The sequence below is a fragment of the Mobula birostris genome, chromosome 32 (genome assembly GCF_030028105.1).
Source record: "Mobula birostris isolate sMobBir1 chromosome 32, sMobBir1.hap1, whole genome shotgun sequence".
Taxonomy (NCBI): domain Eukaryota; kingdom Metazoa; phylum Chordata; class Chondrichthyes; order Myliobatiformes; family Myliobatidae; genus Mobula; species Mobula birostris.
In genome coordinates this window covers 3,552,948-3,579,925 of record NC_092401.1, presented here as the reverse complement: position 1 = coordinate 3,579,925, position 26,978 = coordinate 3,552,948, and the positions used below count along the sequence as shown (strand labels likewise).

At 45.6% G+C, this 26,978-nt stretch overlaps 1 protein-coding gene across 1 annotated transcript in view; it reads right to left on the bottom strand.

Moving 5' to 3' along the window:
- The window catches only part of LOC140191261 (long-chain fatty acid transport protein 1-like), an 89,292-nt gene extending 75,022 nt beyond the window's left edge, over positions 1–14,270 (bottom strand). Inside the window, exons 1-2 of the mRNA XM_072248508.1 lie at positions 14,188–14,270; positions 10,606–10,789 (exon numbers count right to left, since the gene is read on the bottom strand). The gene's annotated coding sequence lies outside the window, so the exon portion shown is untranslated. The remainder of the gene's footprint in view (positions 1–10,605; positions 10,790–14,187) is intronic.
- Positions 14,271–26,978: the final 12,708 nt, after the last annotated feature.

Sequence of the window (26,978 nt, the reverse complement as noted above, 5' to 3'; positions counted from 1 at the left end):
TGTTGATGTACCTTATTCCAGCAGTAGTACAGGAGAGTGAAGACTTTATCGAAGTACAGGACCCGAAGGATTGAGAGGAGTCGGTATCATTTGGCAGTCTAACAAAGGATCGACCTTATTGAGTCTTCGTTGAAGGAGACTCACCTGCATCGAGGATAACTCTTGCCAAAAGAGAAAAGAGTTCATGCAAGGTTTGCTCTCTAGAATTTAAGGTCAGTTGTTTTAAACTGTTTATTTCCTGCATCATGAATCCTTTGGACAGAACCAGCAGGAAAGTCACGTCTATGAAGAAATCCTTCTCCAGAGAAGTCTCTCCCAATTGAACGTATAAATCTGCTGGACTTTCGAATTTACCATTTTAAGAACTATATCTGACTTTACCGCTTTAAGAACTGTTTTCACATTTAACGCTTTAAGAACCAGTGCCGAGTGACGATAGCGGTTAACTTCCAGTGAAGGTTTTCGTTTGTTTTTTTTATTGTTTATCCGTGTTTAATAAATGTTTGGTTGTTTTTATATAACCTGTCTCAATTGATATTCATTGTTTCCAGTTACGTAACAACCCTATGATGTGTTTCTGGGTGCTCCTTTTTTTTGTTAGTACTTTGGGTGATTTTGGATCAGGGTGGCCTACAGAAAACGAACACTGAGCTGAACTGAATTTGCCTGGACTCTTTCAACTGGAAAGAATATGGCACAGTTGTAAATCTGCCAAGAGCAGACTGTCCTCAAGAACCGGGTGAACGTGCAAGACGGGGTTTAGCATGGGAGGTCATTAAGAGACCTATGACAACGCTGGAGGAGTTACAAGTTTCAGTGGCTGAGATGGGAGAGGCTGCGCAGACAAGTGTTACCTGGGTGACACTTGCAGCTTTATGGGAGACTGGCAAAGAGAAAGCTACTGTTGAAAAAAAACTCACATGAAATCTCGGCTAGAGTTTGCCAGAAGGCATGTGGAAGACTCTGACATCAGCTGGAAGAAGGTTCTATTGTCTGATGAAACCAAAATTGAACATTTACCAATCAGACTAAACGTTATGTTCGGCATTAGCCAAACACTGCACATCATCAAAAACACACCATCCCTACAGTGAAGCATGGAGGTGGCTGCATCATGCTGTGGGGATGCTTCACTGCAGCAGGCCCTGGAAAGATTGTGAAGGTAGAGGGTAAATTGAATGCAGCAAAATACTGGGAAATCCTGGAGGAAAACCTGATGTAGTCTGCAAGAGAACTGCGATGTGGGAGATTTTCGTTTCCAGCAGGACAATGACCCCAAGCATAAAGCCAAAGCTACACAGAAATGGCTTAAAAACAACAAAATTAATGTCCTGGAGTGGTCAAATCAGAGTCAAGACCTCAGTCCAATTGAGAATTTGCGGCTGGACTTGAAAAGGGCTGTTCACCCACGATCCCCATTCAATCTGACAGAGCATGTCCTCTTTTGTAAAGAAGAATGGGGAAAAATTACAATGTCCAGATGTGCACAGCTGATAGAGACCTATCCACACAGACTCAGGGCTGTAATTGCTGCCAAAGGTGCATCTACTAAATACTGACTTGAAGGGAGTGAGTAATTACACAATCAATTATTTTGTATTTAATAACTGTAATAAATCTAGATCAATTTGTAGAAATTTATTTTCATTTTGACATGAAAGAGTCTTTTCTGTTGATTAGTGTCAAAAAACCAAAATTAAATCCACTGTGATTCACTGTTGTAAAACAATAAAACACAAAAACTCTGGGGGGGGGGGGGAATACTTTTGATAAGCAATGTAAACAAACAGCAGGGGTCCCAGTACAGAAACCTGTGGAACATCACTAATCACGGATCTCCAGCTAGAATAAGTCCCTTCGACCACCACCCTCTGTCTTCTATCGACAAGACAGTCCAAATGCAAGCAGCCAATTCGCCACGGATCCCATGCTTATTAATCTCTGGTTGAGACTCTTTATGAGAGACCTTGTCAAGTGCCTTACTAAAATCCATACAGACAACATCAACAGCTCCACCTTCATCAATCATTCTTGTCAACTCACCAAAAACCCAATCCAGTTTGCTTTCCTTTAGCGCTGCCCCAAAACATTGATGTGACTAAATGATCTGTACGAATGACATGAAGACCGAAATTTTTCACTCTCACAAGGAAGTCAGACTAACACACACAAAATGCTGGGGGAGCTCAGCAGGTCAGGCACCATCTATGGAAATGAATAAACAGTCAACGTTTTGGCCGAGACCTTTCTTCAGGACTGAGAAGGGGGGGGGAAGATGCCAGAATTTAAAGGTGGGGGGAAGGGGGAAAGAGGCCAGTTGGAAGGTGATAGGTGAAGCCAGGTGGGTGGGAAAGGTCAAGGGCGGGAGAAGAAAGAATTCAATAGGAAAGGACAGTGGACAATAGTAGAAAGGGAAGGAAGAGGGGACCCAGGGGAAAGAATTGTAAAGTCAGAGTGGGGAATTGAGAAAGGGGACAGGGTATGGGGGGGAGGGGGAAATTTGTTCAACAAAAGGAATCAATATTCATGTCTCAAATTGGGGAGGTAACCAGATGGAATATAAGGTGTTAGTCCTCCACCTTGAGGCTGGCCTCATCTTGGCACAAGAGGACGCCATGGATCGACATGTCAAAATGGGAGCAACACACACAAAAAATGCTGGTGAACGCAGCAGGCCAGGCCGCATCTATAGGAAGAGGTATGGTCAACATTTCGGGCCGAGACCCTTCGTCAGGTTTAACTGAAGGAAGAGATAGTAAGAGATTTGAAAGTGGGAGGGGGAGGGGGAGATCCGAAATGATAGGGGAAGATAGGAGGGGGAACGGATGGAGCTAAGAGCTGGAAAGTTGATTGGCAAAAGGGATACGAGGCTCGAGAAGGGAGAGCATCATGGGACAGGAGGCTGAGGGAGAAAGAAAGGGGGAGGGGGAAGGAGTTATAGTGAGACGGACAGAGGGAGAAAAAAGAAAAAAGGGGGAAAGAAAAAAAAGATAAATAAATAAATAAGGGATGGGGTACAAAGGGGAGGTGGGGCATTAATGGAAGTTAGAGAAGTCAACGTTCATGCCATCAGCCTGGAGGCTACTCAGACGGAATATAAGGTGTTGTTCCTCCAACCTGAGTGTGGCTTCATCTTTACAGTAGAGGAGGCCGTGGATAGACATATCAGAATGGGAATGGGACATGGAATTAAAATGTGTGGCCACTGGGAGATCCTGTTTTCTCTGGCGGACAGAGCGTAGGTGTTCAGCGAAACGATCTCTCAGTCTGCGTTGGGTCTCGCCAATGTATAGAAGGCAGCATCGGGAGCACGGGGCGCAGTATATCACCCCAGCCGACTCACAGGTGAAGTGTCGCCTCACCTGGAAGGACTGTCTGGGGCCCTGAATGGTGGTGAGGGAGGAAGTGTAAGGGCATGTGTAGCACTTATTCCGCCTACAAGGATAAGTGCTGGGAGGGAGATCGGTGGGAAGGGACGGGGGGACGAATGGACAAGGGAGTCGCGTAGGGAGCGATCCCTGTGGAAAGCAGAAAAGGGGGGGGAGGGAAAGATGTGCTTTGTGGTAGGATCCTGTTGGAGGTGGCAGAAGTTATGAAGAATTATATGTTGGACCTGGAGGCTGGTGGGGTGGTAGGTGAGGACAAGGGAAACCCCATTCCTAGTGGGGTGGCGGGAGGATGGAGTGAGAGCAGATGTACGTGAAATGGGGGAGATGTGTTTGACAGCAGAGTTGATGGTGGAGGAAGGGAAGCCCCCTTCTTCAAAAAAGGAGGACATCTCCTTCATCCTGGAATGAAAGCCTCATCCTGAGACCAGATGCAGTGGAGATGGAGGAATTGCAAGAAGGAGATGGCATTCTTACAAGAAACAGGGTGGGAAGAGGAATAGTCCAGGTAGCTGTGAGAGTCTGTAGGCTTATAGTAGACATCAGTAGATAAGCTGTCTCCATAGATAGAGACAGAAAGATCAAGAAAGGGGAGGGAGGTGTCGGAAATGGAACAGGTAAACTTGAGGGCAGGGTGAAAGTTGGAGGCAAAGTTAATGAAGTCAACGAGCCCAGCATGCGTGTAGGAAGCAGCACCAATGCAGTCATCGATGTAGCGCAGGAAAAGTGGGGGACAGATACCAGTAGGCTGTGACACGGATTGTTCCACAAAGCCAACAAAAAGGCTGGCATAGCTGGGAACCATACGAGTGCCCATGACTACACCTTTAGTTTGGAGGAAGTGGAAGGAGTCAAAGGAGAAATTATTAAGAGTAAGGACTAATTCCGCTAGACGGAGGAGAGTGGTGATAGAGGACAACTGGTTAGGTCTAGAATCCAAAAAGAAGCGGAGAGCTTTGAGACCTTCCTGCTGGGGGATGAAGGTATATAGGGACTGGACATCCATGGTGAAAATAAAGCGGTGGGGCCAGGGAACTTAAAGTCATTGAAAAAATTCAGAGCGTGAGAAGTGTCACGAGCATAGATGGGAAGGGATTGAACAAGGGGAGGATAAAACAGTGTCGAGGTATGCAGAAATGAGTTTGGTGGGGCAGGAGCAAGCTCAGACAATGGGTGTACCTGGACAGGCAGGTTTGTGGACTTGGGTAGAAGGTAGAAATGGGAATTGCGGGGTGTGGGAACTATAAGGTTGGTAGCAGTGGTTAGGAGATCCCCTGAGCTGATAATGTTGGTGATGGTGTGGGAGACAATGTCCTGGTGCTCCTTAGTGGGGTCATGATCGAGGGATAAATAAGAGGAGGTATCCGCGAGTTGTCGCTGTGCCTCAACAAGGTAGAGGTCAGTACGCCAGACTACAACAGCACCCCTCTTATCGGCGGGTTTTATAGTAAGGTTAGGATTAGAGCGGAGGGAGTGGAGAGTACAGCATTCAGAAGGAGTGAGGTTGGAATGGGAACAAGGTATGGTGAAGTCAAGACGGTTGATGTCCCGTAGGCAGTTGGCATTCCCATTCTGATATGTCTATCCACGACCTCCTCTACTGTCAAGATGAAGTCACACTCAGGTTGGAGGAACAACATCTTATATTCCGTCTGGGTAGCCCCCAACCTGATGGTATGAACATTGACTTCTCTAACTTCCGTTAATGCCCCAGCTCCCCTTCGTACCCCATCCTTTATTTATTTATTTTTTTTCTTTCCCCCTTTTTCCCCCTCTCTTTTTTCTCCCTCTGTCCCTCTCACTATAACTCCTTGCCCATCCTCTGGGTTTTTCCCCCCTCCCCCTTTCTTTCTCCCTAGGCCTCCTGTCCCATGATCCCCTCCCTTCTCCAGCCTCGTATCCCTTTTGCCAATCAACTGTCCAGCTCTTGGCTCCATCCCTCCCCCTCCTGTCTTCTCCTATCATTTTGGATCTCCCCCTCCCCCTCCCACTTTCAAATCTCTTACTATGTCTTCTTTCAGTTAGTCCTGACAAAGGGTCTTAGCCCAAAACGTCGACTGTACCTCTTCCTATAGATGCTGCCTGGCCTGCTGCATTCACCAGCATTTTTTGTGTGTGTTGCTTGAATTTCCAGCATCTCCAGATTTCCTCGTAATGTCGAGATGGGAATGGGACTCGGAATTAAAATGTTTGGCCACAGGGAAGTCACGATTGTGGCGGAGGGTGCGGAAGTGCTCGATGAAACAGTCCCCCAATTTACAACGAGACTCACCAATGTAGAGGAGGCCACATCAGGAGCACCAGACCCTAGCAGATTCACAGGTGAAGTGTTGCCTCACCTGGAAGGATTGTTTGGGGCCCTGAATGGAGGTTTTTCACTCTATCTTCGTTTGTGTGACAATAATAAACCAATTACCAATTCTCTGCACTGCCAAAACACTGATTCATCCTCACTGAACCCTAGGAGCCTCGGCACCATGGTGACTCAAAGTGGAGAAGTGGTGTTCAGGATGGTATTGAGGACATCATGGTCATGCACGAAAGAACAGAAGGCATGCATAACCTCACAACCCTCTGCTTCATCTGTGAATGCGACAAGCATACCAATATACTCAGCACCTCAAAACCAACAGCACCAGAGTGGATGCAATCCACGCTCGATCCCGAAGAACTGGGTCAGAAGATCTGAAAGCCATTGGATAAGAAGAAGACACAAGTGCTATCATATTACATGTTGATAAACAAAGAAAGACAAAGGCCTCTTCCTCAGGCAAGACAGAAGAACCAGCACCAACATCCTTGTGAAATGTTTGGCAAACACAAAGGAAAAAATTTAGCCCTTCAAAAATGCTTTGCTCTTCAATAAGATCTGGGCTGATTCCCCTTTGCTGCATAATCCCTTAAACTTTTTAAGGTTCAAGATTCAAGTTTATTTATCACATGTACATTCAGTGGCCACTTTATTAGGAACAGGAAGTCCCTAATAAAGTGGCCACTGAGTGTATGTTCCTGGTCTTCTGCTGCTGTAGTCCATCCAATGTGTTGTGCATTCAGAGATGTTCTTCTACACACCACTGTTGTAAAGTGTGGTTATTTCATAGTCATAGTCATACTTTATTGACCCCGGCGGAAATTGGTTTTCGTTACAGTTGCACCATAAATAATTAAATAGTAATATGTAAATTATGCCAGGAAATAAGTCCAGGACCAGCCTATTGGCTCAGGGTGTCTGACCCTCCAAGGGAGGAGTTGTAAAGTTTGATGGCCACAGGCAGGAATGACTTCCTATGACGCTCTGTGCTGCATCTCGGTGGAATGAGTCTCTGGCTGAATGTACTCCTGTGCCCACCCAGTACATTATGTAGTGGATGGGAGACATTGTCCAAGATGGCATGCAACTTGGACAGCATCCTCTTTTCAGACACCACCGTCAGAGAGTCCAGTTCCATCCCCACAACATCACTGGCCTTACGAATGAGCTTGTTGATTCTTTTGGTGTCTGCTACCCTCAGCCTGCTGCCCCAGCACACAATAGCAAACATGATCGCACTGGCCATCACAGACTCGTAGAACATCCTCAGCATCGTCCAGCAGATGTAAAGGACCTCAGTCTCCTCAGGAAATAGAGACGGCTCTGACCCTTCTTGTAGACAGCCTCAGTGTTCTTTGACCAGTCCAGTTTATTGTCAATTCGTATCCCCAGGTAATTGTAATCCTCCACCATGTCCACACTGACCCCCTGGATGGAAACATGGATCGCCGGTACCTTAGCTCTCCTCAAGTCTACCACCAGCTCCTTAGTCTTTTTCACATTAAGCTGCAGATAATTCTGCTCACACCATGTGACAAAGTTTCCTACCGTAGCCCTGTACTCAGCTTCATCTCCCTTGCTGACGCATCCAACTATGGCAGAGTCATCAGAAAACTTCTGAAGATGACAAGACTCTGTGCAGTAGTTGAAGTCCGAGGTGTAAATGGTGAAGAGAAAGGGAGACAAGACAGTCCCCTGTGGAGCCCCAGTGCTCCAGCTGCAATCCATCTTTTTAAGAACATAAATGGAAGTTGTCCCTTATAGTTTGGCTCAATTATATTACAGTCAATCCAGTTCACTTTTCCAATCCACCCCCACATCCTTGCATCCAAAAATCTATCAATCTCAGACTGGAATGCACTGAATGACACAGCTCCCTGAGGATGGAGAAGTTCAAACATGTGCAATTTCTTGAGTAAAGAAGTTACTTGACTCATGGTTAAATAGTTAAAACTATTAGAATAGTGTCTCCCTGGTTCTAGACTCCCCAGCCTGAGTAAGTGGCCTCTCAATATCTTCCCTGCCAATTGCTCTTACAGCAGTACAATCATGTGTCCTACTTTTCATTCTTCTGCACTCCCGTGCGTTTGATGCAAATCAGATTCAAAAATTCCCACAGCAAAACCCTATGATTCCAGGAATTAACGCAGTCATCAGGAATCTGGCTTAAGAACACAGAACAGTGCGACACAGGACTTTGGCCCATAATGTTGCGCCAAATTATACTTTATTGTCGCCAAACAATTGATACTAGAATGTACAATCATCATAGCGATATTTGATTCTGTGCTTCCTGCTCCCTGGATTACAAATCGATAGTAAATATTAAAAATTTAAATTATAAATCATAAATAAAAAATTGAAAAATGGTAAGTAAGGTAGAGCAAAAAAACCGAGAGGCAGGTCCGGATATTTGGAGGGTACAGCCCAGATCCGGGTCAGGATCCATTCAGCAGTCTTACCACAGTTGGAAAGAAGCTGTTCCCAAATCTGGCCGTACGAGTCTTCAAGTTTCTGAGCCTTCTCCCGGAGGGAAGAGGGACGAAAAGTGTGTTGGCTGGGTGGGTCGTGTCCTCGATTATCCTGGCAGCACTGGCGATGCTGGCTCGAAGGGCCAAATGACCTACTCCTGCTCCTATTGTCTATTGTCACTGCTCCGACAGCGTGCAGTGTAAAGTGAGTCCAAGGTCGTAAGATTAGTTTGTGTGATGTGCTGCGCCGTGTTCACGATCTTCTGCAGCTTCTTCCGGACTTGGACAGGACAACTTCCATAACAGGTTGTGATGCACCCTAGAAGAATGCTTTCTACAGTGTATCTATAAAAATTAGTGAGGGTTTTAGGGGACAGGCCAAATTTCTTTAGTTTTCTCAGGAAATTAATTAGTAATCAATTTATTTTATTTAGAGATACGGCATAGTAACAGTCCCTCCTTGCACAACAAGCCCACGCTGCCACGAGCAAGTAAACGACATACCCAGTACATCCTTAGAAAGTGGGAGGAAACCAGGGCACCCGGAGGAAACTCAAGCAGTCACAGGGAGAACATACAAACTCCTCACAGACAACAGCGGAATTGAACTTGGGTTGCTGGTGCTGTGACAGTGTTATGCTAACGGCTAGGCTACAGTGCCGTCAAGTGCTTCACTCGGAAGCTTTCCAAGGTGCAGAGCTCTCTGTTCACCACTCCCATTCACAGGAACGTTGCTGCACCGACAGCAGAAAAGTCAGAGCAGGCTGCCCAACTGAATCTGGTTAAATGGGCCATTGGTTAATTGGGGCAGCTGCTTATTTGGGACAAATCTCAAAGAACAAAATCTAAACCAGAACACAGCTGGGATTACTTTTGTTTATTTGGGACTATACCACTTTTCAATTGAGACAGGAGACTGTTGCCAAAGTTTCTAAGTAACATCAGTCACATACATTGTGTGGCTATTAGACCCCATACACGCTTACAGTGAACAGTTATTAAACAGCATCAGCTCCGTGTGTTTGCGTTCATAAGGTGTAGTCTTTGGCATTGATAGTTAATGAGAAATAAGCAGTAAGACAATTTGGAACTGTATTGCTCACTTCGTTTTCAAGCATTCAGGCCTGGAGATGTCAGAAAGAGCCAGGAGTGAAAACATTGAACGTAATAATCTACAGCACATTACAGGCCCTTCGGCCCACAATGTTGTGCCGACCATGTACCCTACCCTAGAAACTGCCTAGAATTTCCCTACCGCATAGCCCTCTATTTTTCTCAGCTCCATGTACCTATCTAAGAGTCTTTTAAAAGACCCCATTGCACTTGCCTCCACCACCATTGCTGGCCTTGCATTTCAAGCACCCACCACTCTCTGTGTGAAAAACTTACCTCTGACATCCCCCCGTACCTACTTCCAAGCACCTTGAAACTATGTCCCCTCGTATTAGCGCTTTAAGCTCCATGAAATAATGTCACTACTTCAACAAGTTAGGAACTGCCAGGAATTTGAAGGTATTGAAAATCATCTTGAATGTTACAATGAAACTTAAGATGTGGAGGATACAATCGTTGAAAGCATTGTATGAAGGTATTATCTGCACTGATTTTCTTCATTTGCAATCAATCAAAAGAACACGGCTTCATACACTGGATAAATTCCTCCATCGATAACTATTTGGAGTTATAATTCTATAGTACTGTAGCAGTATTGTTAGTGTTCTAATTTGTTTAATATTTGACTTAAATACTTAATTTGTTACTCAGTTAAACAATAGTTTATCTTTTTTTATACTTTTTTAACTATTTCCACAAAACTTTGGCAAATTGTGGCAGCAGCATAATTGGGCCAAAATGTACTGCTCCTGATACATCCCAATTAACTGGAATCGACTGTAATCCCTTCTGCCTACGCAAAGTCCACATCCTTAAATTTCCTGCATATCCACATGGCTCCTGAATTCAAGCAACATACAGAGAATGCTGGAGGAACTCTTTGCTGAGTCCCTCCCGCATTTTTTGTGCGTTACTCGGATTTCCAGCATCTGCAGATTTTCTGTTGTTTGTGTTGTAACATCTGATTATTTGAATTACTGTTACCTTCTTGTCAGTTTCAACCAATCTGGCCATTCTCCTCTGACTTCTCTCATTAACAAGGTGCTTTCACCCACAGAATGGCCTCTCACTGAATGTTTCTTTTTGCTTTTCACAACATTCTCTGTAAATTCTAGAGATTGTTGTGTATGAAAACCCAAGAGATCAGCAGTTTCTGAGATACTCAAACCACTCCACCTGGCACCATCATTTCACGGTCAAAGTCACTTAGATCACATTTCTTCCCCATTCTGATCTTTGGTCTGAACAACAACTGAACATCTTGACCACGTCTGCATGCTTTTATGCACTGAGTTGCTGCCATATGATTCTCAGTTTAACTTACCTGGTGAGTTGCAGATGAGGGTGCAGTATTCATGTAGAGGTCTCAACGCTCCCTGATGGCCCAGTATTCATATGGAGGTCTCAACATTCCCTGATGGTTCATTATTCGTACTGAGGTCTCAACACTCCCTGATGGCCCAGTATTCATATGGAGGTCTCAACGCTCCCTGATGGTTTTGCAGAACCTAAGGGTCCAAAAAGGAGAAAATACATGTTCTAAATTACAACATCAATAACTCAAAGTTCAAAGTAACATTTATTATCAGAATACATAGATGTCACCACATACAACCCGGAGACTCTTGTTCTGCGAGCATACTTAGCAAATCTATAGAATAGTAACTGTAACAGGATCTGTAAACTGTAAACAAACAGTGCAGATGCAGATATAAATAAATAATGAGCATGCAATAGCAAGATGAAAGAATCCATAAATGAATGTTGTTATCTCCTTTTGTTTCTAGAGCCTGATGGTTGAGGGGTAGTAACTGCTCTTGAACTTGGTGGTGTGAATCCTGAGGACCTTCTACCTGATGGCAGCAGAAAGAAGACAGCATGGCCCGGGTGGTGAGCTTCTACGGCAATATTGAATGTAAATGTGCTCAATGGTTGGGAGGGTTGGGTTTTACCCCTGATGTACTGGACCGAATCCACTACCTTTTGTAGGATTTTCCGCTCAAAGGCATTGGTGTTCCCATACCAGGCCGTAACACAGCCGGTCAGCACACTTTCCACCACATATCTAAAGTAGCTTGCCAAAGTTTTTGATGAGATACTGAACCTCCGCAGACTCCTGAGGAAGTAGAGGCACTATCGTGCTTTCTTCAGAATTATATTTGTGAAGAAAATTTGGGATGGGTCCTGGACAGATCCTCTGAGATAGTGACACCCAGAAATTTAAAGTTACTGACTCTCTCCACCTCTGATGAGAACTTGCTCGTGGACCTCTTGTTTCCCTCTCCTGAAGCCTACCATCAGTTTCTTGGTCTTATTTATATTGAGTGAGAGTTTTTTGTTATTAGATCCCTCAGCCAAACTTTCAATCTCCCTCCTGTATGCTGATTCATCACCCCCTTTGATACGGCCCACATCAGCAAACTCATATATGGTGTTGGATCCCATCATGTTTAGTGACACTGTACCAGAATGATTAAAGAGAGAAGATTAAAGTTTGCATGAACAAGTTCAATATGGGGTGGGGGGGGGAGGGTGAGACGTCACTACAATCTAAACAGGTTCAGTATATACATTGCACCTTACTCCGTACACACCAGGCGGGATTTCCCAGTGCGTAGGATTAATATTCTGTCAGGGCATCGCTTTCTCTAACTTCTGGTCATTTCCGCACACTCCCTTCTCTCCTTTTCCATTTACCCATTCCGACTCTCCTCTAACCCCCTTCTCTTCGCCTCATCTGCCTATCACCTTCCTACTGATTCCCTCCTTCCCTTTCTCCCATGGTCCACTCTCCATTCCTATCAGATTCCTTCCTCTTCAGCCCATTCACCTATACATCTATCCCCCCTCCCTCCACCGTCTTATTCTGGCATTCTCCACATTACTTTCCAGTCCTGATGACGGGTCTCAGCTCGAAAGGGTGAGAGCTTGTTCCTCTCCATAGAGGCTGCCTGAACTGCTGAGTTTCTCCAGCATTTGGTGTATACTTCTCAACTTAAAAACCGGCAGTACCAAGAAGCTGGAGACTGGAATGCGAAGGGGGGAGATTGAGAGAGAAGCACCTTGAAGATGAAGGCTTTCACAATGGTAGGAGGAGGATGGAGAGGGGAAGGGGGAGGGGAAGAGGGGAAGAGGGGAAGGGGAGGGGAAAAGGGGAGGGGAAGGAGGGGAAGAGGGGAGGGGAAGAGGGGAGGGGAAGAGGGGAGGGGAAGAGGGGAGGGGAAGAGGGGAGGGGAGGGAGGGGAAGAGGGGAGGGAGGGGAAGAGGGGAGGGGAGGGAGGGGGAGTGGTGCGGGGGGAGTGGAAGAGGTGGGGTGCACGGAAGAGGGGGTGTGTTCGAAGACAGGGGCTAGTGTAGAGGGGGAAGGAGGAGGGAAAAGGAGGGGGAGGAAGGGGGAAGCAGTGGTAACAGAGGAGTAAGGGGTGGGGGAAGAGGGGTTGGGGAAGGGGTGGGGGTAGGGGGTTTTGGGGGGAAGGGGAGGGAGGGGTAGGGAAGAGGTGGAAAGGTGGGGTGGTGAAAGAGGGGTAGTATAGATGGGGAAAGAGGGTGTGTGTGTGTGTGTGAGAGAGAGAGAGGGGTGTGTGTGTAGAGGGTGCGTGTGTGTGTGTAGAGGGTGCGTGTGTGTGTGTGTAGAGGGTGTGTGTGTGTATGAGGGTGTGTGTGTGCGTGTGTGTGTAGAGGGTGTGTGTGTGTGTAGAGGGTGCGTGTGTGGGGGTGTGTGTGTATATAGAGTGTGTGTGTGTGTGTATAGAGGGCATGTGTGTGTGCGTGCGCACACGTGTGTGTATAGAGGGGGTGTGTGTGTCTAGAGGGGGGTGTGTGTGTGGGTAGAGGGTGCGTGTGTGTGTGTGTGTGTGTGTAGAGGGTGTGTGTGTGTATGAGGGTGTGTGTGTAGAGGGTGTGTGTGTGTGTGTGTGTGTGCGTGTGTGTGTAGAGGGGGGGGTGTGTGTGTAGAGTGCGTGTGTGGGGGTGTGTGTGTGTAGAGGGCGTGTGTGTGTGCGTGCGCACGCGTGTGTGTATAGAGGGGGTGTGTGTGTCTAGAGGGGGGTGTGTGTGTGGGTAGAGGGTGCGTGTGTGTGTGTGTGTGTGTAGAGGGTGTGTGTGTGTATGAGGGTGTGTGTGTAGAGGGTGTGTGTGTGTGTGCGTGTGTGTGTAGAGGGGGTGTGTGTGTGTGTAGAGTGCGTGTGTGGGGGTGTGTGTGTGTAGAGGGCGTGTGTGTGTGCGTGCGCACGCGTGTGTGTATACAGGGGGTGTGTGTGTCTAGAGGGGGGTGTGTGTGTGGGTAGAGGTGTGTGTGTGGGTAGAGGGGTAGGGCAGGGAGAGAGGGGTGGTGAAGAGGGGAGGGTGTGAGGGGGTTGTGAAGGGGGGTGTAAAGACGGATGTGTGTGTGTAAGGGGGGAGGGTGAGGAGCAAGTGGAAGGAGGGAGAGGGGGAGGGGAGGGAGGATGAGGGGAAGGAGTGAGGGGGTGTGGTGTTGGGCAGGAAGGGGAGGGGAGAGGGAAGGGAGGGCGAAGGGGGTAGGGGATCAGTGGGAAGGTGAGGGAGAGGGAGATTGAAGGTGGAGTGGTGGAGTACGGTGAGTAGGGAGGAGGGAGGGAGGGGAGGGGGTTACGGGACCAGTGGGAGGGTGAGGGTGAGGGGGTCGGAGAGAGGAGGGTGGAAGTGCGGGTGAAGGAGAGGGAGAGGAGGAGAAAGTGGGAGAGAAGAGTGAGGGGATGGGGTAGGAGAGAGTGGTTAGGGACGAGGGCGAGGCGTGTGAGGGGGAAGGAAGGGTGAGGTGCGGGTGAAGAAGAGCGGAGAGTGAAGGGCGGGGGAGTGAATTTGCCGAGAGACGGTTGGTGGATAGATTGTGAGGAGGGTATGAGGATCGACTGAGGGATAAATATAGGGTCAGAGAATCACTCACTTTCTTTAGAGAGTCCCGGGTCAGGGGTCAACGTAAAGGTGAGAGGTTGCTAAATTCCCCCTCCAATGCCGGCCGGTTTTCACCTTCTGCGCCTGCGCCACCCTCGCCCCGCCCATTAACTGGATCTGGAGCGCCCTGTGCCTTCTGGGAGTTGTAGTTCCAATTGCGTCCAGCAGCTACCAAAATACTGTCTCTGAGCCCCAGCTAATGCTGCTGGGTCTTTAAAGGGGCGCAAGCCTGAATAACACCAGGCTAAAGGCACAGTAAAATAAATTGTTGAACAAAATTTGTGCCTGCATAGTATTGTATTGTATTGTACATTAAATTTTCATAGGAATTGGATTATTATTGACGCATGCGCCAAGATAAAGTGAAAAGCTTGTCTTACATACTGTTCATACAGATCATATTATTGAGGTAGGACAAGGTGAAGCAATAACAGAATGCAGAGTGAAGTATAACAGCTACAGAGAAATTACATGACAGGTAGACAGTAAGGTGTATGTAGACAATTAGCTCTCTTCACCTTCAGAACTAAACGACTACAGTCTGGTGGTACTGACCCCAATCATTATGAAGTGCTTTGAATGCCCGGTAATAGCACACATCAAAAACTCAATTTCTGCCATAATGGATACTCATCCATATGCTTTCTGACAACTCTATAGCATCTGTCGCACACCTGGCCCTGACACACCTAGAAAACAAGAACACTGGTGTCAGGAATACTGTTTCTGGATTTCAGTACGACATTCAACACTGTTGTCCCACAGACCCTGGTGAACAAACTCCTGCTCCTCAGTCTAAATACACCACTGGTGTTGCACTTCCTAATGAAATCACTTCAGACTGTCAGGATGCACAACAGTTCCTCCCTCCCCTCCCCATCGTCTACACGTGTGCCCCCCATCCCCCCGGGCTGTGTGATGAATCCAGTGCTGTGCTCTCTGCTCACACATGTCTGCACAGCCAAGCAGCCGAGTAATCACATTGGAAAGAGTGCGAATGATGTGGCATGTGACAGAGTCGAAGATGGTTATCGATTTCAGGACAACTCACACCACTCACACTCTCCTTTACATCAGTGGCACAACGGTGGAAACTGCAGACAGTTTCAAACGCCTGAGAGTGCACAGCTCACACAACCTCTCAAGGTCCAACGCCTCTACTTTCTGAGGAGGCTGAAGAGGGCTGGATGATGCACATCTCTCAGAAGAGGTACAGTCGACGTTTCAGGCCGAGATCCTTCGTCAGGACTAACTGAAGGAAGAGCTAGTAAGAGATTTGAAAGTGGGAGGGGGAGGGGGAGATCCAAAATGATAGGATAAGACAGGAGGGGGAGGGACGGAGCCAAGAGCTGGAAAGTTGATTGGCAAAAGGGATATGAGAGGCTGGAGAAGGGAGAGAATCATGGGATGGGAGACCTATGGAGATAGAAAGGGGGAGGGGGGACAAGCCCCGAGGATGGGCAAGGAGTTATAGTAAGAGGGATGGAGGGAGAAAAAAGAGAGAAAAAAAGGGAAAAAAATTAATAATAAATAAATAAGGGATGGGGTACGAGGGGGGGGGGGCATTAACGGAAGTTAGAGAAGTCAATTTTCATGCCATCAGGTTGGAGGCTACCCAGACAGAATATAAGGTGTTGTTCCTCCAAACTGAGTGTGGCTTCATCTTGACAGTAGAGGAGGCTGTGGATAGACATATCAGAATGGGAATAGGATGTGGAATTAAAATGTGTGGCCACTGGGGGATCTTGCTTTCTCTGGCGGACAGAGCGTAGGTGTTCAGCGAAATGGTCTCCCAGTCTGCGTCGGGTCTCGCCAATATATAAAAGGCCACATCGGGAGCACTGGACACAATATATCACTCCAGCCGACTCACAGGTGAAGTGTCGCCTCACCTGGAAGGACTGTCTGGGGCCCTGAATGGTGGTGAGGGAGGAAGTGTAAGGGCATGTGTAGCACTTGTTTCGCTTACAAGGATAAGTGCTGGGAGGGAGATTGAAGGGAAGGGATGGGGGGACGAATGGACAAGGGAGTCGCGTAGAGAGCGATCCCTGTGGAAAGCAGAAAGGGGGGGGAGGGAAAGATGTGCTTTATGGTGGGATCCCGCTGGAGGTGGCGGAAGTTACGGAGAATAATATGTTGGACCCGGAGGCTGGTGGGGTGGTAGGTGAGGACCAGGGGAACCCTATTCCTAGTGGGGTGGTGGGAGGATGGAGTGAGAGCAGGTGTGCATGAAATGGGGGAGATGCATTTGAGAGCAGGGTTGATGGCCCACCTCTCCTTCTTACCCCATCCCTTATTTATTTATTATTAATATTTTTTTTCCTTTCCCTTTTTTTTCCTCTCTTTTTTCTCCCTCTGTTCCTCTCACTATAACTCCTTGCCCATCCTCTGGGCTTCCCCCCTGCTTCTTTCTCCCTAGGCCTCCCCGTCCTATGATCCTCTCCCTTCTCCAGCCTCATATCCCTTTTGCCAATCAATTTTCCAGCTCTTGGCTCCATCCCTCCCCCTCCTGTCTTCTATCATTTCAGATCTCCCCCTCCCCCTCTCATTTTCAAATCTCTTACTATCCCTTCTCTCAATTAGTCCTGACGAAGGGTCTTGGCCTGAAATGTCGACTGTACCTCTTCCTACAGATGCTGCCTGGCCTGCTGCGTTCACCAGCATTTTTTATGTGTGTTGCTTGAATTTCCAGCATCTGCAGATTTCCTCGTGTTTGCACGTCTTTACTCACATCATTCTACAGAGAGCATCCCAGCAAGTTATCACCGCAGTGGATAGGAAGGCTCTGCAATGGGGAGTAAAAAACTCCCCAGTGTATCGCCAGCACCAGCACACCTGCCATCACGGACATACTTACAGAAGGATGCTAGAAAAGAACCAGTAACATCATGAAGGATCCCACCTGCTCTCCTCATGGATTGTTTGTCGCACTCCCATCAGGGAGGAGGCTTCCACACCAGGACCATCAGACTTACAAACAGTTACTTTCCCCAAACAGTATGGCTGATCAACACCCCCACCCATTAAATCACCTCTCCAACCCCCTGTCACCAATACTTTATCATTTCCTGTCAGTCACTTTATGTATAGACCAGACACTCCATAACGCAGCACTTTATGGACATGCAATCAATCTATGAACAGTATATAAGCTATCTTATATATTTATATTTATTGTGCTCTGTATCTTATTGTGTTTTTTTGTGTTGCATCAGATCTGGAGTATTCGTTCTCCTTTTCACCTGTGTACTGTAAATAACATTAACATAACATTATCTTGAATCGTGAAGAACGTAACGAGGTAGGTTGTGAGGTCAGGAGTGCACTATTGTATTAGGGAACCACTAGATGCTGTCTTTGAGGCTGAAAAAGAAGCCTAAATCAAAAATGATATGTTGGAAGTGATCTAATTGAATAGGATCCAGCCTGTTAATATACACAAAGAAAACTTTGAAGATATGAAGGTTAGGTCAGCTGTAGTAGATTTTAGATTATCATTAAAGTGAATAATAGTGGGCAGGCAATGAATAGTAAATTAATTTAAAGAATTCATCGATAATTTTCAACACAATTGATCTGAAAATCGAATATCCATTATCCCATTGTTTGGAAATCTCAATAGGTCAGCACCCGGATCACTGGTATCCCATTCCCATACTCCCTTTTAAGGTACCCACTTTAATCTCACCTAGTTCACTGGAAAATTCATTATGCTTCTGTTTAAAATATGAATTAAAATTAGATTTGTATGCGTCCAATGGTGTCACCACCAGGGACGTGCTCACTTCAGGTTACCACCATTGGGGAGGAGATACTAGAACCTGAAGACCCGCGCTCAATGGTTCATGAGCAGTTTCAGCCCCTCCACCGCTGGATTTCTGAACAGCCCACGAACCATTTTCTTTTGCTCTATTTATTTATTTGGTAACTTACTGCAATTTTATGCCCTGCACTGTACTGCTGCCACAAAACAAGAGGCTTCACAACATCCTGTACAACAGTGATAGTAAACCAGATTCAAATGGTGATAGTCCAGAAAAGTTACCAGTCTGGCATCATCGAAGTGTCAAGGTTATTGCGAGTTTTGCTCCGTATGCCTTTAAGATAAGTGACAAATAGTCCAGAAGAAATTGAAGATAATATTAATTCTTTGTATATTTACTTGGTTCTTCTATCAATTTGATTTTTGTAACCAGCATCTGAGGTCTACTTTGTCTTTAAGGCTCCAATTTTTTCTGTTTTGTAACAATTTTCCAGCATTTCATTTTCAGATATATAAACTGGAGGCATATTTGACTCTTTGCTGCCACCTCCAGGCACATCTGAAGGTTGTTGCCGTATAAACTAAAGGCAGATTTTTAAAATGAGTCTTTAACTGGTTAATATCAAAAATAGCAACAGGATCATTAATCGATGCATTTCAGTGAGAGACGTTTTTAGCCAGCCTACAGCTTGCTGGTCCCCCATCCAAACAGCATAGGCTTAGAAACTGGGCTGCAAGATGCTAATAAGAACAACCAATTGTTGGGAAAACAATTGTGCAATACCTCTCCAACCAAACCTCTTTGTGTTTAATTAAAAGATGTAACTTATGTTGTGTTCATGAAGTGAATGAGGTTGCACAGTACATGACTGTAAAGGGTGCAAATCTCTATTGATGTACTGTGGAGAGTATTCTAACAGGTTGCACCACCTTCTGGCATGGAAGGACAATGGCACAGGATCGGAAAAAGCTGCAGAAAATTGCAAGCTCAGTCAGCCCATGAACAGTTCAAGGATATCTTCAAAAGCCGATGCCTCAGAAAGGCGATATCCACTACAAAGACCCCCAGCACCCAGGGCAAGCCCTCTTCTCACTGCTACCATCAGGAAGGAGGTACAGAAGCAGGAGGCACACACTCAGTGATTCAGGAACAGCTTCTTCCCCTCTGACATCTGATTCCTGAATGGACATTGAACCCATGAACATTACCTCACTGCTTTTTAAATTTCCATTTTTTGCACTACCTATTTAATTTAACTGTTTAATATACATATATATACATACACACACACAGTATATACACACACACACACACACACACACACACACACACACACACATATATATATATAAATAAACCATAAGACATAGGAGCAGAATTAGGCCATCTGGCCCTTTGAGTCTGCTCTGTCATTCAATCATGGTTGATCCTCTTTTTTTCTCCTCCTCAACCCTAGTTCCTGGACTTCCCTCCGTAACCTTCGATGCCATGTCCGTTCAAGAACCTGTCCAGCTCTGCCTCAAATACACACAACGACCTGGCCTCCACAGCTGCATGCTGCAACAAATCCCACAAATTCACCACCCTTTGGTGAAAGAAATTTCTCCGCATCCCTGTTTTGAAAGGGTGCCCCTCTATCCTGAGGCTGTTCCCCCTTGTCCTAGACTGTCCCACCATGGGAAACATTCTTTCCACATCTACTCTGTCTAGGCCTTTCAACAGTCAAAAGGTTTCAATGAGATCCCCCCTCATCCTCTGAAGGTCAGCGAGTACAGACCCACAGCCATTACATGTTTCTCATATGATAACCCTTCATTCCTGGAATCATGCTTGTGAACCTCCTCAGGAACCTGTCCAATGCCAGCACATCTTTTCTAAAATGAAGGGCCAAAACTGTTCACAATACTCAAGGTGAGGCCTCACCTGTGGCTTATAAAGCCTCAGCATCACATCCTTGCTCTTGTATTCTAGACCTCTTGAAATGAATGCTAATATGGCATTTGCCTTCCTCACCACCGACTCAACCTGCAAGTTAACCTTCAGGGTGTTCTGCACAAGGACTCCCAAGTCCCTCTGCATCTCAGATTCCTGGATTTTCTCGCTGTTTAGAAAATAGTCCGCACGTTTATTTCTACTACCAAAGTACGTGACCATGCATTTTCCAACATTGTATTTCATTTGCCACTTTCTTGCCCATTCTCCTAAACTAATTCCTTCTGCAGCCTACCCGTTTCCTCAACACTACCTGCCCCTCCACCAACCTTCGTATCATCTGCAAACTTGGCAACAAAGCCATCTATTCCATCATTTAAATTATTGATAGACAGCATAAAAAGAAGTGGTCCCAACACTGATCGCTGTGGAACACCACTATTCGCTGGCAGCCAACCAGAAAAGGATCCTTTTATTCCCACTCGCTGCTTCCTACCAATCAGCCAATGCTCTACCCATGTTTGCAACTTCCCTGTAACACCATGGCCTCTTAACTTGGTAAGCAGCCTCATGTGTGGCACCTTGTCAAAGGCCTTCTGAACATCCAAATATACAATATCCACTGCATCGTCTTTATCTATCCTACTTGTAATCTCCTCAAAGAATTCCAAGAGTTTCGTCAGGCAGGACTTTCCCTGAAGGAAACCATGCTGCCTTTGTACTATCTTGTCCTGTGTCACCAAGTACTCCATCACCTCATCCTTAACAATTGACTCCAACATCTTCCCAGCCTCTGAGTTCAGGTTAACTGGTCTATAATTCACAGTGTTTTATCACTCTATTATTGTATATTATTATGTATTGCATTAAACTGTTTCTGCAAGGTGAACAAATTTTATGACATATGCTGGTGACATTAAACCTGATTCTGATTCCCATGCCCTATGAGCAAATGCATCCTTCAAGATGAAGTGGAGGACTTTTAGCCTGTGTGCCACCCCTCACCATCCATTGCCCACACTGCACAGGCAGTCAGTACAGCACAGACACAATACACAGGCAAACCAAGAGGATAGCAGGGGATACACACAAGATGCTGGAGGAACTCAGCAAGTCAGAGGGTATCTGTAGAGAAGAATAAACCAAATCAGAATCAGGTTTAATATCACCGGCATATGTCATGAAATTTGTTAACTTTTTGCCAGCAGAACAATGTAATACATGATAATAGAGAGAAAAATCTGTCAATTACAGTAAGTATATATATGTATATCAAATAGTTAAATTATGTAAGTCGTGCAAAAATAAAAATATAAGAAGTAGTGGGGTAGTATTCATGGGATCTACAGAGACTAGTGCCAATAATAAAGCCGACTAAGTTTGCAACTCTCTGCAGCTTATTTCGATCCTGTACAGTAGACTCCCACCCATACCAGACGGTGATGCAGTCAGTTAGAATACTTTCCACCATACATCTGTAGGAATTTGTGAGTGTCTTTGGTGACATACCAAATCTCCTCAAGCTTCTAATGAAGTATAGCCTCTGTCGTGTCTCCTTTGTAACTGCATCGATATGTTGGGCCAGGATACATCCTCAGAGATGTTGAAATTGCTCACCCTTTCCACTTGTGGTCCCTCTACGAGAACTGATGTGTGTTTCCTCATCTTTCCCTGAGAACCTTCATCAGGACTGGAAAGGAAGGGGAAGGATCTGAATAAGAAAGTAGGGGTGGGGGGGAAGAATGAAAGAATGGACAGGCATTGCAGTTTATTTTTGTAAAGATTTTTATTATAATGAATAAAGTTTATTTTGATATATTAAAAAAACAAGGAGATATTGATCATTACTCGAGATGCAAGAGAATGCTGATGCTGGGATCTGGAGCATGAAATAATCTGTCGGAGGAACACGGCGGTTTGAGCAGCACCATGGAGGGAAAGGGACTGTTGACATTTTTGGTGGAAACCCTGATTCGGTACAGACACTGATTGAGTCCTTGAGTTCCTCTGGTACATTGTGTGTGGACCAGTACAGGACAAGGCTACAGTTGCCTGCTGCAGATTGCAATTTCAGAGATCTTAACATGCTCACTGCGGAATTCCAAGTGTATGTATCTGTTGAAAGAACTAGACCACGTTTTGGTAAAGGAAGCAATTTCTGAGCTTATGGAAGCTTCTGCTGCAGCCTATCCTTCCCCGTTTGGCTCTCCTGGTATTCCTGACCTCCCGTGTCCGAGCACATTCTCTGACTTCCGTAGATTTCTAATGCTGAGCACGTCAGATCCTGTGGAACTGCTGAAAGTCAGGTTTAACGTACTCAGCTGAAGGAAGATATGAAAATAAAGCAAAAGACAGAAAATAAAAAGAACTGCAGATTCTGGAAACATCCATTAGGTCAAGTGGCATCTCTGGAGAGAGAAAGAGTTAACCTTTCCGTTCTTCAGAGCAGGCAGCAAATTTCCGCCATCATGTAAAGTTGTGGCCAGCAGCTCGAGCAGCAGAGCTATGCGCCCAGCTGGAAGAAATGCTCTAAGTACAAGACCCTGATGCATTTTTCCTTTCACTGCGGAGGGAGCAGAGAGAAATGTTCTGATGAATACACCAGCTCGCAGCCAGCTTGCAGAAATTGACTGCAGTTCCTTTGAGGCATTCTCTGGAGAGAACAAAGTCATAACATTGAACTCAGCCAGAAAGGAAATGGACCACGTGAAGGCCAACATATTCACCACAGACAATTGCTGATCTAGAGTGGGAGGGAGAGGCGTAGAGCTCTGGCTTGTCAGGGTGCAATATCCTCAGTGGCCACTTTGGTAGGCATGCCTGTACACCTGCTCGATAATGTAAATATCTAATCGTCTGATCATGTGGCAGCAACTCAACATACAGGCATAGTCAAAGGATTCAGTTGTAGTTCAGACCAAACATTATAATGGGGAAGAAGTGTGATCTAAGTGACCTTGACCTTGGATGATTTTTGATGCCAGACAGGGTGCTTTGAGTATCTCAGAAACTGCTGATCTGGGATTTTCATGCACAACAGTCTCCAGAATTTACAGAGAACGGTGTGAATATACAAAAAACTTCCTGAGAGCGGCAATTCTGTGGGCTAGAATGCCTTGTTAATGAGAGAGGTCAGAGGAGAATGTCCAGACTGGTTCAGACAGGAAGGTGAAGTAACTCAAATAACCACATGTTACAACTGTGGTGCGCAGAAGAGTTTCTCTGACTGCACCACACATCAAACCTTGAAGTGGGTGGGCTACAGCAGCAGAAGACCATGAACGTCCACCCAGTGACCACTTTATTAGATGCAGGAGGTACCAAAAAAATAGTATAATTTCTAGGAAGCATCAAGTAAGTTTGAAGAGAGTTTGCAAGTGCCAGCAATGTACAAACACATGGCGACAGTATCGCGGGGCAAAGACGAGCTGAGAACGAAGAATCCTAAGAATGAGTGAGGTACAAAGCAGAGTTTGTTGGACTCGAAGGGAACTGTGTGAGAGGCCTTGGCAACCGTGCAGCGTAACAAATGGGACTGAGAAAAATGTGGAGAGAGAGAGAACAGCTGCTTGGGAGCCGGTGAATTAATGACTCGACGGGGACTGAAAGCAGAAGTGAAAGACCTTGTATGAAAATATGATGTCTGCAGACCGACAAGAACTTTTCACCAGACAAAATACCTTGCAAGTGTTATGCTGGAGTAGATACATTTGTGTGTTTTTAGACTGGGAACCTATGTTGCAATTGTATTCAATATTTGTTAGGAAGTAAATCAACTAAAATGGAAGTTAATTTATTTGAGGTTTTTAGATTTACTTCATGAACAATTTTAACCACATTTTGTATCCCTCATTCTAACGATCTAAAATACAGAATATTGAACATTACAGCATTAGACAGGCTATTTGCCCCATGATGTTATGCTGATCTTGATGCCAGTTTATACTAAACATCCTCCTCCTGTTGATCATCTATATCCCTCTATTCCCTTCATATTCACGTGCACCTAGAACTCCACCAAACCGCCTGCTTCCATTTCTACCCCGGTAATCCATTCCAGGCACCTACCAGTCTCTGTGTAAAGTACTTCCCTCACATCACCTTGAAACTTCCCCCCTCACCAGCCTTAAAAGTACTACTACCTCAGTAACTCATTTCAGACATCAAAGTTTGCCCCTCTCGTCACCCTGAAACTTCCCCTCACTAAACTTAAAAACATGGTGTTTGACATTTCTACCCTGGGGAAAAGATTCTGACTGTCTATCTTATATGTGCTTCTCATAATCTTGAAAACCTCTTTCAGGCTTCCCCTCAGCCTCCACTGTCCTAGTGAAAACAATCCAAGTTTGTCTAACCTTATAGCTTGTACCCTCTCATCCAGCAAGCATCCTAGTAAACCTCTTCCGCTCTCCTTCCATGGTCTCCACATCCTAAACACAGACTCCCAAAGCTTGTTGGACTGCATCTAAGTTGTTCCATCAGTTAGAAAAACAAACAGGGAAAGGCTCATATATTATTTCACACTCTGCCGATTGTGAAACACTGCCAACAAAACCCATAACCAAGCCATAAGGACATGGGGACATGAGAATATTATTCAACCCCTCATGCCTGATCTGGTATTCTTTGTCCACTTTCCTGCCCTTTATTTCCCTACTAATCAAAAATTCATTGTGACCCCAGGACGCTGTCCACTTCAGTCCTTTATCCAAGGAATTCCAAAGGCTTGTAACCTTCTGACAGAAGAATTCTTCCTTATCTTGCTTTTAAATAACTGCCTAGTTTATTCTGTCACCATGCTTTCCAGTTATAGATTCTCCCATGAGAGGAAAAATACCTTCTGTATTCGCCCTGTCGAGTGCGTAATATGCTTCAAAAAGATCACCTCTCTTTCTTCCAGCAATAAAGTCTCAACTTGATTAATTTTTCCTCACAGTATCATCCATCCATATCCAGGAACATCACGGTGAACTCTATCTGAGCTGTCTCCAATGAAATGAAACCTTTCCTTAGATTATGACAACTAAGACTGTTCACAGACACTCCAAATGTTGTCTCACAGGTGCTTGAGACAAGACGTCACTACTTTACAATTCCAATCTCCTTCAGGTATTGGTAACAGTCCATGAGCCTTTCCTATTACCTGCTGCACTTGTGCGTGAGCTTCCTACGTTTCATGAACAAAGAAGTAATATCTCCCAACTCAGTGGGAACTGAAGTCTTGGGACCTAAAGGTTCATCTGATATTAGATTAAAAATGCTTAATTTACTCTAAAATTGAGGACCGTCCAAGGCAAAGGGGGTTTGATATTGTGTATGTAGATTTGTATGGCATTTGATTAAGTTCCTTATGGTAGATTGGAGTGGATCACATGAATTCCACGTGTGCTAGCCAATTAGATACAACAATAGCTCAGTAGAAGAGGCTGGGATGGTAGTTTGTCATTCTTTGTTTATTCACTGTTTAGTTTTTCATAAATTCTCTTGTATTTCTTTAGTTTCCAACAAGAAAATGATTCTTAAGGTGGTATATGGTAACATTAGGGTAAAAATTATTTATAGGTACCTGGAGAAAAATAGAGGGCTATGGGTAACCCTAGGTAGTTTTAAGGTGGGGACATGTTTGGCACAGCTTTGTGGGCCGAAGGGCCTGTATTGTGCTGTAGGTTTTCTATGTTTCTAACACTGGAGATTCATTTGTACTCTCTCCTGTTGTTCTTTCAAAGTGAACAACTTCATATCTTTCCAAAAGCAAGTAAAATCTGCAGATGCTGGAAATCTAAACACCATCCACAAAATGCTGGAGGAACTCGGGCAGCATCTATGGAAAAGAGTACAGTCGACGTTTTGGACTGAGACCCTTCATCAGGGTTTCCAAAAAAAGAGATGAGAAGTGAGAGCAAGAAGGTGGGAGGAGGGGAGGAAGAAGTACAAGGTGGTAGGTGACAGGTGAAACCGGGAGAGGGGGAGGGGTGAAGTAACGAGCTGGGCAGCTGATAGGTGAAGGAGATAAAAGGCTGGAGAAGGGGGAATCTGAAAGGAGAGAACAGAAGGCCACGGAAGAAGGGGAAGGGAGGTGAGCACCAGAGGGGGGTGATGGGCAGGTAAGAAGATGAGGTGAGCGAGGAAAATGGGAATGGGAATGGTGAAGGGCAGGGTGGGGAGGGGACTATTATCGGAAGTTCAAGAAATCGATGTTCATGCAACAGTTTGGAGGTTACCCAGACAGAATATAAGATGTTGCTCCTCCAACTTGAGTGCGGCATCATTGTGGCAGTAGTGGAGGCCCTGGACTGACATGTCAGAATGGGAATGGGAAGTAGAATTGAAATGGGTGTCTACCAGGAGATCCCACTTTTTCTGGCATGACGGAGTGCAGGTGCTTGGCAAAGCGGTCTCCCAATCTGTGTCAGTCTCACTGACGTACAGGAATGAACACTGGGAGCACCAGATACAGTAGATGACCCTAACAGACTTACAGGTGAAGTGTCACCTCACCTGGAAGGACTTTTTGGGGCCTATTTTTCCAAACATTTTAATTCTGATTCCCTTTCCTGTTCTGACATGTTGGCCAATGCCTCCTCTTGTGCAAGGTGAGGTCACCCTTAGGGTGGAAGAGAAACACCTTGTATTCCAACTGAATGCATGAATACTAATTTATCCTTCTGGTAAAACTAATTTCCCTCTCCTCTTCCTCTATTCCCCACTCTGACCTTTTACCTCTTCTCATCTGCCTATTATTTCTCCCTCGGTCCCCTTCTCCAATCCTTTCTCCTATGGTCCATTCTCCTCTCCTGTCATATAATATCTTCTCCAACCCTTGGCCTTTCCCACCCCTGCTTCACCAATCACCTATCCAGTGCTGTCTATGTGGTGTTTGCAAGTTGTCCCAGTGACCCACGGCACTCTGGTTCCTCACACTTCCTGAAGAGCTGCATAAAAAGTCAGTTAATTGCTGTAAATTGTTGCAGGTATGGAAGAACCTAGGGGAACTTGTGGGGATGCAAGACAAAAAATGGGAGCATGTAAATAGCTGCTTAATGGTTGGCATCACTGTGATGGGCTGAAGGGCCTTTTTCTGTGCTGT